A 13,805-nucleotide genomic window follows, 5' to 3' on the forward strand; every position below is an offset into this window, starting at 1 on the left:
GGTCATGATCCCAGGCTCCTGGGATTGAGTCCCACATCGGGCTCCTTGCTCAGCGGGGAGCCTGCTTCTCTCTCTCTCTCTCCCTCTACTTGTGCTCTCTCTGTCAAATAAATAAAATCTTTAAAAAACAAAACAATACAAAACAAAAAACTAATGATGTACTGTATGGTGACTAACATAACATAATTAAATTAAATTAAATTAAAAAAAAAAAACCCAACAAGAGAAAAGCAACAAGTTACATACAACGGAACACTCATAAAACTATCAGCTGATTTTTCACCAGAAATTTTGCAGGCCAGAAGAGAGGGGCATGATATAAACCAAGTGTTGAAAGGGGAAAACCCACAACAAATAATACTCTACCTGGCAATGGTATCATTCATAACTGAAAGGGAGACAAAGTTTCCCTTTAACATAAGTTAAGGGAGCTCATCACTTCTAAACCAGCCTTACAAAAAATATTAAGAAAAAAGTAGTAAAATCAACTGTATCTGCAATAGTTAAGGGATATACAACTTTAGAAAATACATATATGCTATGAAATAAAACATGGAAGAAGAGAATTAAAATATAATGCTTTTAGGGGTGCTTGGCTGGCTCAGTCTGAAGAGCATCTGACTCTGGATCTCAGGGTCATGAGTTCAAGGTTCTGCATTGGGTGTAGACATTAAATAAATAAATAAACTTTAAAAAATTTATATATATATATATTATAAATTAAAACTTGAAAAATTAGGGTGCCTGGGTGGCTCAGTGGGTTAAGCATCTACCTTCAGCTCAGGTCACGATCCCAGGTCCTAGGATCAAGCCCTGCATCGGGTTCCCTACTCGGCAGGGAGTCTGCTTCTCCTTCTCCCTCTGCCCCTCTCTCACTCTCTCTCTCTTTCAAATAAATAAAATCTTTTTTAAAAAACTTGAAAAATTAAAACTTAAAAAATTATATACATAACACACACACTACATACACATATATATAGTACTTTTAGAATGTGTTCAAATGGAAGAGATTGTCAATTTAAAATAGACTGCTATATACCTAGTCTGTTTTTTATGACAACGGTAACCACAAATCAAAAAATAAAGACAAAGGAATCCAAGTGAAACACTAAAGAAAGACATCAGGGCCGCCTGGCTGGCTCAGTTGATAGAGCATGCAACTCTCAATCCTGGGGTTGTGAGTTCAAGCCCCACATTGAGCATAGAGCTTACTTTAAAAAGCAGACAGACATCAAATCACAAGAGAAGAGAACAAGAAAGGAACAGAGAAGAACTACAAAACTCCCAGAAAACAATTAACAAAAAGGCAATAGGTATGTATATACCTATCAATATTACTTTAAGTGTGAATGGACTAAATGTTCCAATCAGAGGTAATAGAGTGACTAAAGGGATAAAAAACAAGACCCACCTATATGCTATCTACAAGATACGCTCTTCAGACCTAAATGCTCATAGTGATTGAAAGTGAAGGGACAGAAAAAGATATTTCATGCAAATGGAAATGAAGAAAATACTTCAGTGGCAGAATTTTTATCAGACAAAACAGACTTAAAAACAGATCGTAACAAGAGACTAAAAAAGGTGCATTACATAGCTTGCACCCACTTCAGCTTCAGCTGTCCCTCCGTGCAGAGAGCCCTAGGACCCCCCTACACACACCTTGTACCCACTTCAGCTACAGCTGTTTTGCCAGGGTGCCCTCTCTACAGAGAGCTCTCTACAGGGTACCCTCTCTACAGGACCCCCTGGCTTGCAAACTTCAGCTTCAGGTGTTTGGCCAGGGCATCCTCTGCATGGAGAGCCTTAGGACCACCCCAGCCCACATCCACTTCAGCTCTGCCATCCCACCCCTCTCCCCTACTTGTGCACATGCACACTCTCAAATAGATAAAATCTTTCATAAATAAATAAGTTATTTAGTTAGTTTAGGAGAAGTAGCAGTTCCACCTAATTCATAGAAATAAACACAGAAAATCAAGCAAAATGGGGAGATAGAGGGATATGCTCCAAATTAAAGAACAAGACAAAACCTCAGAAAAAGAACTAAATGAAACAGAAATAAGCAATATGCCTAACCAAGAGTTTATTTTTATTATTTTTATTTGTTTTTAAGATTTTATTTATTTGACAGAGAGAGACACAGCAAAAGAGGGAACACAAGCAGGGGGAGTGGGAGAGGGAGAACTAGGCCCCCTGCTAAGCAGAGAACCCAATGCAGGGCTCGATCCCAGGACCCTGGGATCATGACCTGAGCCGAAGGCAGACGCTTAACTGACTGAGCCACCCAGGCGCCCCTATTTTTATTTTTTTAAAGATTTTACTTATTTATTTGACAGAGAGAGAGCACAAGCAGGGGGAGCAGCCAAGGGAGAAGGAGAAGCAGGCGCCCCACTGAGCAGGGAGCCCGATGTGGGACTCGGTCCCAGGACCCCAGGATCATGACCTGAGCCAAAGGCAGATGCTTAACCAACTGAGCCACCAAGGAACCCCTAGTCAAGAGTTTAAAGTAATGATCATTAAGATATTCACCAGACTGGAGAGAAGAATTGAAAAACTCAGTGAGAACTTCAACAAAGAGATAGAAAATAAGGAAAGGACCAATCAGAGTTGAAGAATACAGTAACTAAAATGAAAAATACACTAAAGGAAACCACTAGATTAGCAAATGTGGAGCAACAGATCAACATTCTCGAAGACAGGGTAGGGAAAGCACCCAAGGTGAACAGAAAGAAGAAAAAAGAATTTTAAAAAATGAGAATAGGCTAAGTGATCTGCTGGACACCACCAAGCATCGCATTATAGAAGTCCCAGAAGGACAAGAGAGAGCAAAAGGAGCAGAAAACTTATTTGAAGAAATAATCGATGAAAACTCCCTAACCCTCAGAAGGAAACAGTCATCCAATTTCAGGAAGCACAAAGAATTCCAAACAAGATGAATCTAAGGAGGTCCACACCACAGCACATAGTAATTAAAATGTCAAAGTTTATGCTAAGTGAAGTTAGAGAGAGAAAGACAAATACTGTATGATTTCACTTATAATGTGGAATTTCAAACACAAAACAAATGAGTAAACAAAAAGCAGAAGCAGGGCGCCTGGGTGGCTCAGACGGTTAAGCGTCTGCCTTCAGCTCAGGTCATGATCCCGGGGTCCTGGGATCGAGTCCCACATCGGGCTCCCTGTTCGGCCGGAAGCCTGCTTCTCTCTCTGCCTCTTCCTGCCGCTCCCCCTGCTTGTGCTCTCTCTCTCTCTAATAAAAAATAAAAAATCTAAGACAAAAACAAAAAGCAGAAGCAGACCCATAAATCCAGAGAACAAATTGATGGTTGCCAGAGAGGAGGAGGTATGGGGGGGATGAGCAAAATGGATGCAGAAGAGTGGGAGATACAGGCTTCCCATTATGAGATGATAAAGTCGAGGGGATAAAAGGTACAGTATAGGGAATAAATCAGCAGTATGGTAACCGCATTTTGTGGTGACAGACGGTAGCCACACTTGTGGGGAGTACAGCATAATATATGGAATTCAACATATGTTGGATCACTACGTTGTACACTTGAAACTAATGGGATATTGTATCAACTCTACTTCCGTTAAAAAGGGGCATTACATAACAATAAAGGGATCAATCCAACAAGAAAATGTAATGATTTTAAATATCTATGTACCCAACATAGGAGCACTGAAATATATAAAGCAAAGATTAATAGACATAAAGGAAGAAAATGGCAGTAATACAAGAATAGTAGGGAACTTTAACACCCCGCTTACATGAATGGATAGATCATCCCGACAGAAAACCAATTAGGAAACAGCGGCTTTGAATAACACATGAGACCAAATGGACTTAACAGATACACACAGAATATTTCATCTAAAAGAAGCACAATACACATTCAAGTACACAGGGAACAATCTCCAGAATGAATCACCTTAGGCCATAAAATAAGTCTCAATAAATTTAAGATTGAAATCCTGTCAGGCGCCTGGGTGGCTCAGGTGGTTAAGCATCTGCCTTCGGCTCAGGTCATGATTCCGGGGTCCTGAGATCAAGTCCCGCATTGGGCTCCCTGCTCGGCGGGGAGCCTGCTTCTCTCTGCCTCTGCCTCTCTCTCTCTCTCCCTGTCTCTCATGAATAAATAAAATCTTTAAAAAAAATTGAAATCCTGTCAAGCATCTTTTCAGCCAGTGTTAAAACTAGAAATCAGTTACAAAAAACAAAACTATAAAACACAAACACATGGAGGTTAAGCAGTGTGTCACTGAACAATATATGAGTGTCAACCAAGAAATCAGAGAGGAAATCAAAAAATACTTTGATATGAATGAAAATGGAAACAATATTCCAAAATCTTTGGGACACAACAAAAACAGTTGTAAGAGGAAAATGTAGGGGTCAAGAGCAGTTGGCACCAAAATGTGCCACTTTGGCATACTGATCGTTTTAAATAAATTTACTTAAGAAACAACCCATATGAACACACTCAGACACTCCTCTGTCCACCCCAAGGCAGGAAACTAATCACCCATTGAAAAATATCCTCCCTACACACTAAGAAGTAAAAAGACATCCTTATTACCAGAGATGGGGACTTTAAAGCTGAGAAAACTGGCTCAGTTGGTAAAGCATGACACTCTTGGTCTCAGGGTTGTGAGTTCGAAGCCCACATTGGGGATAGAGACTACTTTTTTTTTTTTTTTTAGTTTTTTTTTTTTAAGACTTTATTTATTTGCGAGAGAGACAATGAGAGACAGAGAGCATGAGAGGGAGGAGGGTCAGAGGGAGAAGCAGACTCCCTGCTGAGCAGGGAGCCTGATGTGGGACTCGATCCCGGGACTCCAGGATCATGACCTGAGCCGAAGGCAGTCGCTTAACCAACTGAGCCACCCAGGCGCCCGGGGATAGAGACTACTTAAAAAAATAAAATCTTAAAAAAAAAATAAAGTTGAGAAAACTGTAAAAACAAATCCTGTTACCTTTTTACTAATCTACTACCTCATGCCAAATTTAGAATTTCTTAGTAATTAAAGCTCCCCAACACCTATTTTCCATATCCCATAAATTCCTCACAAATTTATTGTCTCTTTGTTTAAAACATATATAAACTGCCTTCCTTGGTCATTTCTTTAGGTCAAATTTCATTATTGGGCCTCGATGTGCACATAATAAATTTTGTTTTTTTCTGTTAATCTGTCTTGTGTGAATTTGATTTTATTCCAGCCAGAAGATCTGGTTAGTAGAAGGAAGGAAAAATAAAGACCAAAGCAGAAACAAATCGAGACTAAAAAACAATAGAAAAAAAAAAAAATCAATGAAACCAAGACTTGTTCTTTTAAAAGAAAATTGATAGACCTTCAGCCAGACTCCTCAAAAAGAAAGAAAGAAAAGAGAAAAAAAGAAAAGAAAAAGGAAAGGACTCATATAAAATCAGATAGGAGGGGCGACTGGGTGGCTCAGTCGTTAAGCATCTGCCTCTGACTCAGGTCATGATCCCAGGGTCCTGCGATTGAGCCCCGCATCGGGCTCCCTGCTCAGTGGGGAGCCTGCTTCTCCTCTCTCCCTGCTTGTGTTCCCTCTCTCGCTGTCTCTCTCTCTGTCAAATAAATAAATAAATAAATCTTTAAAAAAAAATAAAATGAAATCAGATAGGAGGGATGCCTGGGTGGCTCAGTCAGTTAAGGGTCTGCTTTCAGCTCAGGTCATGATCCCAGGGTCTCTGCTCAGCAGGAAGCATGCTTCTCCCTCTGCCTGCCCTTCCCCCTGCTTGTGCACTCTCTGACAAATAAATAAAATCTTAAAAAAATAAAAATGAGTAAAATGGTATTTACCAGGGAATAGGGGGATAAGACTAATGGTGTTTAAGGTTACAAATTTATAATAAGTACTAAAATAGCTATATTTATTATATGGTTTATTAAACAATATTGTACAGTAAATATGTAATGTGATAAATATCATCACAATGATAACCATATAGATGTATCAAAGTAAGAGGACAAAAAGTACACCTTCAATTTATTCAATGTTAAATGTCAAATTTATCGATTGAAAAGAAGAAAGAAAAATACTAGTACAATGGTGTAGTAAAGACTCAGGACATTTCATAAAACTGTTTAGATCAATAATCATTATTTTGCACCTTAACAAAATGCATTATATGTAATTTTAAAAGATAATTCGAAATACATTAATTTTACATAAAAATGTGACAGGAGTAAAATATTCTAATGAGTGAAGGTAGGGAAAAAAGGGAACATTTGTGCAGTGATGGTGGAAATGTAAACTGGTACAGTCACAATGAAAAAGAGAATGGAGGTTCTTCAAAAAGTTAAAAATGATCCAAACTATGATCCAGCAAGTCTATTTTGGAGTATTTGCCCAAAGGAAATAAAACCACTATTTCAAAAAGTTAGCTGCACCCCCATGTTCACTGCAGTATTATTTACAATAGATAAGACATGGAAACAACCTAACTGTCCATCAATGGATGATGAATAAAGCCAATGTGACATACATATACACCTGCATACACACACATACACAATTATTATTCAGCCATAGAAAGGAAATCCTGCCATTTTCAACAACGTGGATGAAACCCGAAAGCATTATGTTAAGTCAAGTAAGTCAGACATAGACAAACACTGTATGAGATCACCACTACATGATCTAAAAAAAAAAAAAAAAAATCTAACTCACAGATACAGAGAACAGATTGGTGGTTGCCACAGGCTGGGGATGGGACTTGGGCAAAATGGGTGAAGGTGGTCAAAAGGTACAAACTTCCAGTTATGAGATAAATACCATACTGACTACAGTTAACAAGACCGTATTGTATATTTGGAAGCTGCTAAGAGAACAGATCTTAAAAGTTCTAATCAAAAGGGGAAAAAAATGCTAACTATTTGACGTGATGGATGTTAACTAAACTAATAGTGGTGATCATTTCTCAGTATCTACCTGTATCAAATGATTATCCCATATGTCTGAAACACATTCTATGTCAACGATATCTCAATTTTTACAAAACATAAAAAATACGTATTCCCCTTCTTCTGCTTACTTTGGGTTTAATGTGCTCTTCTTTTGGTTTCTTAAGGTGGAAACTAAGGCCACTGATTCTAAATTTTTTTCTTTTCAAATACAGGCATTTAATTCAATAAGTGTCCTCCCAAGTATTATTTTTGTGGCATCCCACAAATTTTGGTAGATCAGGCTTTCATTTTCTTTCTGTTCAAAATATTTTCTAAGTTCCCTTAGGATGCCTTCTTTGATCCATGGGCCATTTAAAAGTGTTTTATGTAGTTTGCAAATATTTGGTAACTAAGAATTTTCCTGTTCTTGGACAAAATTAGATCAGTGGCTGACAGGGACTGAAGCAAGGGGATTCACTACAAAAAAAACTTCCTGCAGTGGATACAAATGTTCTTTAACTGTGACGTTGGTTATGCAACTGCATACGCTTTTCCAATTTCATTAAATGGAACACTTAAAAGAAAAAGAATTTTCCTGTTCTTGAGTTCTCTTTTAATTCCATTGTGATCAGAGAATACACTTTTTAGGACTTAAATCCTTTTAAATTTATTGGCACTTCTTTTATGGCCTCTAACATGATCTACCTCAGTAGACGTTCCATGTGCTCTCAGGAAGAATGTGTATTCTGTTGGGTGGAGTGTTCAATAAATGTCAACCAGTCTAGTTGTTTATGGCCTTGTTCAGGTCTTCTATATTCTTAATGATTTTCTATTTGTTCTATCAATTATTTAAAAAACATACCATAGGGGGGCGCCTGGGTGGCTCAGTTGGTTAAGCGACTGCCTTCGGCTCGGGTCATGATCCTGGAGTCCCGGGATCGAGTCCCGCATCGGGCTCCCTGCCCGGCGGGGAGTCTGCTTCTCCCTCTGACCCTCCTCCCTCTCATGCTCTCTCTCTCTCATTCTCTCTCTCAAATAAATAAATAAAATCTTTAAAAAAAAAAAACATACCATAGGGATGTATGGGAAGGCAGAGGGTGTAAGTGATGGACCCCTCCTCACTCCCTCAGGCCACCACATCGGAACAGAGTTCCAAACTACCCTTACCAGCGGGTTCTGCACAACAAATTGTCCAGTATCACAAATGCCTAGCTACAGCCACACACATTTTTCCTCCCACTTTCTCTTCATCTTGTCCTTTGTGACAGTTCTGCAAGCCCATGGTTTTGTTCACCCACCCTGGCTCCATCACTTTTAGCTATTGCAAGTGAACCCAACACTTGCCATACAGACTGGAGCCAAACAAAATGGTGAGGAACTCTGGATTGCTTGACTCCAAGTAGGATCCTCTTGTAAGTGTAAATTCATAATTCAGCAAAAATTGATTAAGCAATTATCTACTGTGTGCAAGACCTAGTTCTGAGTTTATGGTTTAATGTTAAGTGATTAAGAGGGGATTGACTATATATTCAGAGAGTGTCAGATTGGAGGGGAGAGAGGAAGGAGGAAAGACCTAGGGACAGATAACAAGCCCAACATTTGGAAAAGGGAAACCCACATTCCCTCAAGAAGCACATAGCATTGGGGGGGCGGGGGCAACTGCCCCTCTGTGTTTTGGTTCAAGGCAGTTCCCTGGCATATGGGAATTCTAAGGCTTCTCCATAGAATGATCTTAGATTATTGTCACTTTCATCACAGTAAATCAGCTTAAATTCTACCCATTTCTGACTTAGCTCTAGATTATCCAATAGAACAGATATACAGAGAATAATCACTGCTCAATTACCCTTAAAGTGTAAGTCCCATGCCTCCAAAGTAGGACAGTTCATTAGAAGCAGTTACGTGTTATTCCATGAGTTCATGCGACATTCGTCACTGAAGTTTAGTTAGAAAAACACAGGGTCCAGACAGAGCACAGGCGTATACCAGAAAGGGTCAGAACATCAGTATTTAGCTGTCCCAGAACCAGCACAGAATAATTACACTCTAATTCTCTCTATGTTTTGTTCTGCTTTTCTTCTTCTTCTGGGGAAGCGGGGGCGTCTTTAGCATGACCAAGGGCATGGAGATCCCTTTGCATCTGCATAAGCCCTTGCTTCTGACTGGAAAAGATGAGCGTAGCAGGACACAGTGTGTCCACCACGTCCTGCTGGGAGCTCGGCTACGGAGCCCAATGAGCAGGTGAGAGCCAGCCCCGCTTCCTGTGTGCCCATTAGAAGGCCACCAAGATAATCCCTCTGCCTGAAAATTCACTGGCAGTCACACCAGCTCATTCCCCTTTTGACCATTTACATAGCTGCTTCCAAATGGCTAACAGCACAAGAAGGCTCGTATCATTCAATTCTAACTTCATCTCTATCTGTAAAATATTTTGTGAGAACAATGGAAAGAACTTCACCAGAATTCAAACAAGAACTGCAAATGTCTATCTCCATAGGAATTATTGATATAATACTGCACGTTCTGGTCCGGAAAGAGTTGCTTATCATAACTGAATTTTGACAAGCCAGCTTCCAGTTTATTTTCCCCCTAGTAGCAGGACAGTGTAGAACAGCTGTGAACACTGGATTTCTATGTCAGATGTATAAGCAACAAGGCTACCTATAAAATGTTGACTTAAAGACTGGCATGGCCTCTTTTATGAAAGATGAAAAAATTCTATTAGGGGAGTCAGGAAGTTTAGAAGGTGGAGAGAGAGTTTATGGACAGACACTTATAAAGTACTACATTTCTTGGGGCGCCTGGGTGGCTCAGTCGGTTAAGCATCTGACTAGATTTCGGCTCAGGTCATGATCTCAGGGTCATGAGATTGAGCGCCACGTCAAGCTCTGTGCTGAGTGGGGAGTCTGCTTGGGATTCTCTCCCCCTCTCCCTCTGACCCTCTCCTTTCCCTCCCTGCACCACCACCCCCAACCCCCACAGCCATGTGCTTGCCCTCTAAAAAAAATTAAAAATAAAGTACTACAATTCTTTTTTTTTTTTTTTAAAGATTTTTATTTATTTGACAGAGAGAGAAACAGCGAGAGCAGGAACACAAGCAGGGGGAGTGGGAGAGGGAGAAGCAGGCTTCCTGCTGAGCAGGGAGCCCGACGCGGGGCTCGATCCCAGGACCCTGAGATCACGACCTGAGCCGAAGGCAGACACTTAACGACTGAGCCACCCAGGCGCCCCTAAAGTACTACAATTCTTAAAAATCTTGGTGATCATCCCTCCATTGGTACCAATGGTTTTGTTACATTTATGAAAATGGGTTGACACACATGATACTCAGCATTGTAATGTTGTCAGGATACGGAAAGTAAACAGTCCTGGAAATAGCCCCACTTCCTTGTTAACCTCAAAGTATACCTTCTGATAAATAAGAAAATGTTAACAGTAGTTACCTCTAGGGAACAGCACTAGAAATGTAGGGAAATGTGGATTGGAGGAAGGGAAATTTTTACTTTTCATTTTACAAACTTCTGAACTGCTTAGTGTTGACCATGAATTACTCTACTTACTAAAATAAAAACGAGGTACAGCTAGGAGTTTTAAAATGGGAAAACCTGGGCACCTGGGTGGCTCAGTCGTTAAGCGTCTGCCTTCGGCTCAGGTCATGATCCCAGGGTCCTGGGATCGAGCCCTACATAGGGATCCCTACTCGCCGGGAGGCCTGCTTTTCCCTCTCCCACTCCCCCTGCTTGTGTTCCTGCTCTCGCTATCTCTCTGTCAAATAAATAAATAAAATCTTTAAAAAAAAAAAAAAATAAAATAAAATGGGAAAACCTGTAAATTACATGAAGGCAGTAAGTCATATTAATATGAAAAGGAAGTTATATTAATGTATATATACATATTTTACATACATACTTACATACATATCTAAAAGCAGAAAAAAAGACCTATAAAAATAGACCATAACTTGGTAGAACTTACCTCTGAGAATGAGAGCAGGATGAAGAACAAGTTATTCTATATTCTTCCTTATTTGGCTTTTTACAAGTGCATTTACTTATATGTAACTTGTATAATGTTTAAAACAACAAAATGGGGACAAATTTTATAAAACTTTTCCCATTTTATTTTTTAGATTTTATTTATTTATTTGACAGAGAGAGAGAGAGCACAAGTAAGCAGAGAGGCAGGCAGATGGAGAGGGAGAAGCAGACTCTCCACTGAGCAGGGAGCCTGATGTGGGACTCGATCCCAGGACCCTGGGATCATGACCTGGGCCGAAGGCAGCCGCTTAACCGACTGAGCCACCCAGGCGCCCCATTTTTCCCCCTATTTTAGAAACTCTCTGCTTTCTCCTGGTAAGAGCCCTTGGTAAGACCGATCCTATCCCATTATCTGATTCTGATGGGCTCGCCAAACACAGGATCCACCCCCCTGAGTCAAGTCAGGGGTGGGCCCATGCCCCAAAACAAGCCAATCAGTTTATCTGTCTCAGAAGTTTGAGTTTAGAGCAGAAACACATGGGAGCTGGAGACATTTGCGAATGAGTCAGCCAAAGACAGCATCTTAAAAGGCTGCCCACGTGCCTCTGGGGCTGTTAACCAAGCTTCTTCGGCACCTGTCCTTCTTTACACTGGTTTTTCAATTCTTCCTTTATGTGTCCTCCCAATAAATCCCTTTAAAAAAAAAAAGCACATGGAGATAGAGAGTAACAAATTTATTGAAATAATGAATTCAGGATTGATCACATGAAGTCCATGTTTCCTACAGGACATTCAGGAGGAAATGTCTAATAGGCTGTTGGAAATATGTAGTTGGAACTCAGCAGAGAATAAGAATTGGTGGCACAGATTTCAGAGGTATGAGTATAGCCCAAGTATGTGATCCAAGAGAGACAACAGAGTCAAGGATGGGACTGTGGGAGACACCACCATTTGAGACACTGCCATTCGCCCACCGTGGCTGAATCTGATGAGGCATGCCATATCCAGTCCTTGCGAGACCTGGAAGGGAATTCCTCAGGCGTACCTACCGACTGGGCATTGTTCGCACAGTTGCAAAGTGACTGCATGCGTATGATGCCTGGTCATTATAACATATAGACAGTGGAGAGAGGTACCAAGTAAGAAACTGTACCCAGGACAAGATGCTAGCTAGATCCAGACGTGTGAGCGATGAAAGAAGCTTTTGCAACCATTTAAGGTAAAACAACATATGAGTTTCTCAGTGACCTCTTCTGTCATCACCATGAACAGTACATATCTCATGACAAAGGGTTGGGGCCCTCAAGAGAAAGAACAGAGCAGCAGTTCATGTTTTCCTACAGAGGTCCCATCCCGGGCGCTTCATATCCAGTGATTTGGCACACCTGCCAATTAACGCTAGAAAAGGCCCCAGGTGGTACAGAGCATTCACCCTATCCTCTGCCAAACTATGCCATATAAATCAGAGGTCCCGTGTGATGAAGCCCATAAACACATCAAACCCAGTGGCTCTCAGCCTTAATTGTACATTGGAATCACCTGGGACAATAGAAAAGCTTGATGACTCATCCTGCCCGCCCCCCCCCCGAGATTCTGATTTAATTGGCCAGAGGTGGGGGGGCGCCTGGGTGGTTCAGTCAGTTAAGCGGCTGCCCTTGGCTCAGGTAATGATCCCGGGGTCCTGAAATGGAGATCGCGCTCAGCTTCTCCCTCTCGCTCTGTCCTTCCCCCACCCCTCATGCTCTCTCTCGCACTTGCTCTCTCAAACAAATAAATAAAATCTTAAAAAAAAAAAGCTCCCCCGGTGATTGTAATGAGCAGCCAAGGTTAAGAACCCCTGAATAAGCCCATAAATATCTTGTTTGATCTGTATTACTATGACCTGTACAGTATATTTAAATTCAATTTTTTTCTCATAATTAAAAATTAGTCAATTGCATGTACCCCAAGCCATGCAGATTTCAGTCTTCTGTTGGAATATCCATCCACAGTAGGCCTGCATTCCCACAGGACACTCAACTGCACTGAGTTGCAGCCACACCTTATTATAAGCATTTTCTCAGCACTCCCCATCCTCCCCGCCCTCCCCACTGTGACCACAGCACAGGACCAATGACTGGTGCTGCTTATCGTCCTGCTTGTGCTGTGGGTCTTCTTATATCAGCGTCAACAGAAGCCAAACGGTGCTTATCCCTGTGTCTCCAGCAGAAGCAGAGGGGAAAGGCAGTCCAGGAGGGCCATGCATTCCAAAGGGCCGCCGCCCATTCTGGCACCTTCCTGGCCCCTCCAGCGTCTATGTTTTCCCAACAGGAGCACCAAGACACTTCACAGCCTGCGGAGCAAAGAGCGAAGTGAGAGATCCCAACTCTAATTATCTGAATAATTAGATAGCTCTCCAAAACAAAAGAAAGCTACATTAAAAAAGTAAGAAAAATAGGGCTCACCATGGCTGCAGAGAAGGAACTCCAGAAGTAAGGAAGCACAGGGTGTTTGAGGAAATCTGTACCCATTCTAAGGGATACAAATGATTAGGGAGCTGGAGCCAAACCTGTCCTGTGGGGTATGGAAGTGCCCACCTAATTGGGAACCGGGAGAGAAGGACAGGAAAGGAAAGGTTCTAACTGTAGAGATGGACTGCAGCCTCGCTCACAGGCAGGGGGGGTCCAATAGAGCCAAGTTTGATTCTGTTCGAGAATCCCCCTTTCCAAGACTGCCCAGCATTAGTACTTTCCTCATTTGGCCTCTGGGTCTGTGCATACTCTCCTCTCAGCCTGCTATACTCTTCTCTCCCTGCCCTCCTCTGTCTGGCCAACTCCTCATGGGTCATGCCCTCACCAAACCCTCTGGGGGGATTGGGACACTCCCATGTGCTCCTACAACACGCTTTAATCACCCTATTAGAGCACTTACG

The sequence above is a fragment of the Leptonychotes weddellii genome, chromosome 14, assembly GCF_054177405.1.
Source record: "Leptonychotes weddellii isolate Sample4059 chromosome 14, ASM5417740v2, whole genome shotgun sequence".
Lineage (NCBI taxonomy): Eukaryota > Metazoa > Chordata > Mammalia > Carnivora > Phocidae > Leptonychotes > Leptonychotes weddellii.